General features: G+C 32.1%; 1 long non-coding RNA gene across 1 annotated transcript; it reads left to right on the plus strand.

Annotated features, from left to right (window-relative positions):
• The first annotated feature begins 256 nt into the window (after positions 1-256).
• LOC143062399 (uncharacterized) lies at positions 257-5,735 on the plus strand. Its single transcript, XR_012974733.1, has 3 exons — positions 257-312; positions 3,745-3,762; positions 5,286-5,735. It is a non-coding gene; the product is annotated as an uncharacterized LOC143062399 (long non-coding RNA).
• The last annotated feature ends 1,009 nt before the right edge of the window (positions 5,736-6,744 follow it).

Genomic DNA, 6,744 nt, shown 5'->3' on the forward strand with positions numbered 1-6,744 from the left:
ATCACCATTTGTAAGGTGTTTTTGAATTTCTCACTTAAATGATAAGACTATGAAATGACATATGATACATTAGCAGGAATTACGTATTCAAATGACTCATTTGCACTCATTCCGATTGGATGTCGTATTGACTCCTATGTTTATCCGTGTTAAACCTCTTCATATGGCAAATATGTTGGGGAGAAATACAAAAAAAATAAAGTACGATTTTCTGCCTTACAACACAATTCCATTAGTTGATTTGAACTTTATTTGTAGTAGATGGTCTAAACCCTAGTAGCAGTCAAACAAAGAATGCCGATAAGAAACAGGGTAACTACACTTTTAAATCTTTGAAATATCTATCACATCATTCATATGTTATTTTAGTAAAGAAAAGAAAAACACAAATAAACATTAGATTCTTAGAATCTCAGAATCTTAGAATAAAAAAAAAAAAAAAACAAAACACTGTTGAAAGTGGCGTAAAACATGAATCAATAAACCTTTAAAAATATTCGGAGATTGTTTTGATATTTTATGTGTGTATTGATTAGTGTTTTACGCAACTTTCAACTTTATTGGTGGAGGTAGCCAGAGGTCCCAGAGAGAAACACAAACTTGTAACTAACAAGAATTTAAAATTTTTAAGCACTTGCTTATTCATAAAGCTTTTGATGGAAGTTAATCGAAATGACAATTTACATTCTGTATAATGAGCGATCAAATTGTAAAAATGAGCTGACTTTATATATTATTGTACAATTTGATTAAGAATATAAAATATTTGTTAGTCTGCTAATGAATGTAAATATTTTTATTTATCAGTCATCAACACCTGTTGGCATAGGAACATGAATAATGTCATTCAATAAATTCATCTTAACCTTTCATTCCTTAATCTTGATGTTTGATATCTCACTTAATACCTATACTAACAATGACATACCTTTGAATTAGCATATATTATCGACCTAGAATATAGGAATGCTTCTTCTATAGAGAAAAATGAAGTAGAATTAACAACATATTATACCGAGGTTATCAATGAATTACAGATAATTTGCAAATTATCATTTCTAGCATTACACGTTTCTAATAGAAAAAAAACCCATTTATTTTGCATCACTACAAGATACATGATTAACACAGAAATCGAACAGACAATCAACGTGGATATAAAATTTAAATACAAAGACCCGAAACAGGCATTGTTTTAAGGTTTCCCTCCACCGTATGCGCTCTGAATTTCACCGGTATCTTCCGCCCCTTTTTTTTTTTTACAAATATTCAATTATAACACGATGGACGTTTAACGTATCGAGGAGTAAAGTGTATATACAATGTATATACAATATTTCAGAAAATAAGTTGTAAAAGTTGTATAAACATATTCCTGTGTAAGTTTTGCAAATGTTCGATTCATAAAACTTAAAATACATTCGAAATACTGAGGATCCTCCTGTCCCAATGCATGGTTGTCTTTTGCTCAATTTGGCACAACTTCTTCAACAGTTTGTTTTTCAATATTCAACATCAGCTTTTTCATCGAGAGCAAACTATGATTCTTGTATAGACGAAGCTCGCTTTTGGCGTACACAAGTATAGTCCAATAACTTTGTTGGACTTTATACTGACTGAATCGGTGCCACTACTGTTCATTGAGTTAAAAAAAAAAGATCGAACTACTGTGGTTTAGTATCTCCAAACATAGCTAACATATTACTTCCTCATTTACTTGGTTCTTAATTCTTGTAATACAAGCACCATGTAAGATGTCTTGTGTAGATGAAATGCGTATCTTGCATTCAAATACAACAACCTTGTGTTTCCGATGAGTTTACTTATACGCAGTTAGTCGGATTTTTAAAGTGCTAGAGCATAGAACACTCATTATACATTAAAACGTACGTGGAAACCTATAACAGATTTGAAATCGAATACTCTACACTTAAATCAATCGACTTATCGTTCTTTAGCCAGGAAAAAGTTAATGCGTGAAGTTATGTTCGTAAGTAGCTACATGTAACTAGTTAAGAATTCATTACACATAACATCTTCAACCTACAATATACACATGTAAGAAACAGAAATCCCCCATTGTATTGGTCATTCGGGCAGCTCTTCTTTTTTAAATGTCGAAATTCAGAGTAGAAAAGGGACAGAGACAGGCATATACTTCAGATGTAAGAGAGGAAAACTTAAATAATTCAGATATAAAATTGTCCACTGGAATGTAACCTCGGGTATCAAAGGTTAGTTTCTTCAATCGAGGTTCATCTGTTAATGATGAACAAATATTAAAAGATAGAGAAACAAAATAATTTATGTAACAAATCTTTTTTAAATAACTTCCATGACTACACGGTTTATTTTAAATAAAAAAGAACTCTGTGTGTGATTAGGACTAGATGATCCGATATTATCAATAATGGGAATATTTCTTTAGGGTCAAATTCAATTTTTTACAAAATCACATTTATCCTTTGATTTCTCGAAAAGACTAATTAAACATGGAAATAAAGTGCTACCTATATTTGAGCGGATTTAAATTTTGTCAGCTCTATTGTTTACACGAATTAACCTGAGTGTTTATCTGTGTTCTAATCCAGGGAATAAAAGTTTACTGTATTGATTAATTATTATCACAGTAGGACTTATTCGCCTAAGTTAACCTTTAAAATATTTCGTGTATGTCATAGCGAAGTCTTGAATACAATACATTATTCAATTACACCTTATGTAAGAATCCTGGGTTTAAATCGGTTGATAGCCAATGTATTTTTCACCAATGTTTTTTTTATAAAATGAATATCGTTCATTTTTTAACGCCGCCGGGGTATATGCAAACAGGATATGCCCTTTTTACCCTCTCTGCCGTGGTTTTTGCCAAAAAAATACACCACCAGACTGGACACTTGTAACGTCACGATCATCAATGCGTTTTTGAAAGTTAACATTCGGAGTAATTAAACAGATATAGCATGTTCTTGAGGGGCATTTGCGAAAAATACCAGTCTTGAGAACGAATTTCCCTCGCCTTACGGCTCGCGAAATTTAACATTCTCTCGACTAGTATTTTTCGCAAATACTCCTCCTTAACATGATATATCTGTTTAAAATACCTTGATTGAAACATTGTAAGTGCGTATTAAACGTATAGTTTGGAATGCAACACAGTGTATATTTTCTAGAAAGTATCAATCCATAAATTAAGTCCACTGCAGTTTACCATTATTCAAAAACACGAAAGGTAATACATTTTTAGTAGCAGATGCGTATTTTGAGAATAAATGTCTCTTCTGTGATGCTCGAATCTCATAAATAGATTAGGAAGACATATCAATGTTATAAAAAGAAATTGCGAAATGTGTTTTCTGAAAAGAGTCAGTCTGATTCTTTTGGTACTTATCTGGTTCTTTTGTCTCATTGATTTGAAGACTGGACATTGCTATCGCGAGTATTTTTAAAGTACATAGTCGTTTGAACTGGCAGTTAATATCAACGAAGGCATTGATGGTGGGATGACTTTAAAAAACGTATCGTTGTTACAGTTGGTAAAGGAATCTCGCCCATTCATTTTTAATCGTTTATTGATTTCCTTGTGAACAACCGTCTTGATTATTTGCCAAAATTTGGACAGACTGCTGACGTTATTTTCAACGGTTTAGTCAACAGAACTGTAGTAGCATTTATTTCAAGAAGCATTTTACAATAATCCAATCTATCAATCTGTTTGTATTATTTTGAATAATTCTTTTGTAGGACCAGAACGGCTTAAGCGTACGTATATTTTTTTAGTATCCTAAAAAGAAGTGGTATTCAAAGTCGAAGAAAAACAACTCATTGGCCAAAAAACTATACAAAAGTAGACACAAACACAAAGTTACAGGATTTTCTTATCCCCGGCAGATAACCTTAATTAGCCGTATTTGCCACAATTTTTTGGATTTTTTGGTCATCATCTTTGTTTGGCTTTCTTTGCTAGTTTGACCTGAGCGTTACTGATGAGTCTGATGTAGACGAAACACGCGTCTGGCGTATTAAATTATAAGCCTGGTATCTTTAATAACTATCAGCTTGTCGTAATGTTCTATTGTATTGTTTGTTTGTGTGTTTCTCTGTCCTGCATTTTGTCCCTTTTAATTGTATAATAGTCTTGTCATGTAATGTTGTCATTTTAATGTTATATTTAACATAAAAACGGGAGGTTTCGCTAGCCACAAAACAAGGTTCAACCCACCATTTTTTAAAATTCAAATGTTCTGTACCAAGTGAGGAAAATGGCCATTGTTATATTATAGGTCGTTTCTGTTGTATCGTTGTTCTCTTCTTATATTTGATGTGTTTCCCTCAGTTTTTTTTTCTCTCAATCAATTTATGAATTTCGAACAGCGGTATACTACTGTTGCCTTTATTTACCGGTTTGCTTGATAACTCTAGTCTAAATTAGATGAAGATAAACTAATTAATTTCGAGGAATATTATTGTAGTTTAAAAGTATAATCTATGTTGTTGATTCAACACTTCATCATATATTCTTAAAGACCAGTCATCCTTTAGATTTTCTTATATTTTGTGTTGTCGTTTAGTTACTCTCTGAAAGACGTTCACTCTACATTTTAAATATTTAACATTATGTTTTCCATCCAAATTCTTTATCTTAAATGAAAATCCGTCTTTCACTCTGGTCAATCAGAACAGTTTATCGGGGCGTGAAGTACCATATTCAGGTGTAAACTAAGAAACATTTCCAATTTTTGTCAAGAAATTCGATGTTCAAGCTGTTATAATATCCTGCCGTTGTTCGGATTAAATGCATCAACCGTATGAACCGTGTGAACATACATGAACTTTTTAGCAAAAAACATCATACAATGACCGAAATTTACAACGGAGGGACGAATGATACCAGAGTGACATTCAAACTCATAGATTGAAAATAAAATGACAAAGCCATTGCTAAAATTAAAAATACAAAAAAAAAAAAAAAAAAACAGAAGACAAAACATAGAAAAACTAAAGACTAAGCAACACGAACCCCACTAAAAACTGGTTGCAATCTTAAGTGTTCCGGTATGGTTAGAAGATCCTGCTCCACGTGTGGCATCCATTACTAAACTGCTTGATGTAAATCATGATTATAGCAACTATTTATAATCATTGCAGATAAATATCATGGTGCAGAAACAAACAAAACAATGCATTAATATGTGTCAGGGCTTTTATCAAATATGGGCTTATTTGTGAATTTAAAATGTAAAGGATTTTACAGAAAATTTCTTTTTACATTTTCTATTTTGTAGGTGAATTGAAACCTTTTGATCAACCTGGAATACCGGGATAACATATGACTGCAGTTTTTTCAATGTATCTAAAAATAGCTGAACAAATTTTGTAGCTGGAAATATACTGAACAAATTACGTTTAATGATAATTACATACACCTCTTGCCTTTGTATGCCTTGTATGATTTTTAAAATTTTAATTTCTTTTATCTATTTCGGACTTAAGTATAACGTCCATTATCACTGAAATAGTACATATGTTTGTTTACGGGCCAGCTGAGCACGCCTCTGGGTATGGGATTTTCTCGCTGTATTGAAAACCCATTGATGGACTTCGGCTGTTTTCTTCTATTTGTCGGGTTTTGTCTCTTTAACACATTCCCCATTTCAATTCTTTAATTGTATTTATAGTTCAGTCAAAGTATTGTTTTACATTGTAAAACCTTATCACATAAGGGAATGTCAAGTGGTTTTTCAAGCATACTAATTTACCTGAAAATACCAACAAACTTTTAGCTTGATTTGATGAAAACGTCTCTTTTACACAGAATACTACTATAATGAAGTATAGTAAAGTTATTCGTTGATCAAATAAATAACATACATACTTAAGAGAAATGTGAAATAATACTTGGTCACTGTCATCATTTAAATGATAATGTACTCTTCCAAAGCCAAGGACGAACTCCGATGCTATTTGGTAGGTACGTTATTGCCACTGTATTAGTGGATCCGCGACAAGGATAACTCCAATAAAACGGGTTTGTTTTTGTTTTTTTTTTAAATTTTATTGAAATATCTATTGATTGCTTTTTTTTAAGCGTCGAGACATATTCATAATTTGCACTGTTTATTGTCGAAAAAACATTTATCACTTGCCTTACAACGATATGGTATAGTTGGCAATGAGACAACCTTCCACCAAATGACACAGATATTAACTGCAGTTCACCGTATGGCTTATAAAAATCAGCAAAACGAATATTGCATAGTCAGCCATAAAAGGCCACGAAATGACAAATATTAAACAATTCAAACGATAAAACAACGAAAGAAAAACAAATAATCAAGATACACAGCAACTGTTACAAACGATAACCTCTGAATTGTATTTAATGCCAAGAAACATTTATTTGTTGCCGTGTTGATTGTTAAGAAGTCTTAATAGATTCATTAGCGGTGTCTCAATATACAATCCTAAAGCAAACATTATTTTGTCTTCTTGTTTTCTACAGTATATTTAGATGTTTGACTTTTTTCACCTGTGCCGAAACAAAATAAAACATCAAATAAGATTTGAATAACATGAACAACACGAACACAACTAAGAGCCAAAAATCAACAACAGCGCATACAGAGAATAATTTCAGGTCCTTCTGAAGGGTTTGCCATCTCTATTTCACCAGTAACACACGCTTAACATATGAAATAACATGGTCATCACTATAAGTTGCCTCTCTGTCAAGGTAAACAAAGT

This window comes from Mytilus galloprovincialis, chromosome 2 (genome assembly GCF_965363235.1).
Source record: "Mytilus galloprovincialis chromosome 2, xbMytGall1.hap1.1, whole genome shotgun sequence".
In the NCBI taxonomy this organism is placed as follows: domain Eukaryota; kingdom Metazoa; phylum Mollusca; class Bivalvia; order Mytilida; family Mytilidae; genus Mytilus; species Mytilus galloprovincialis.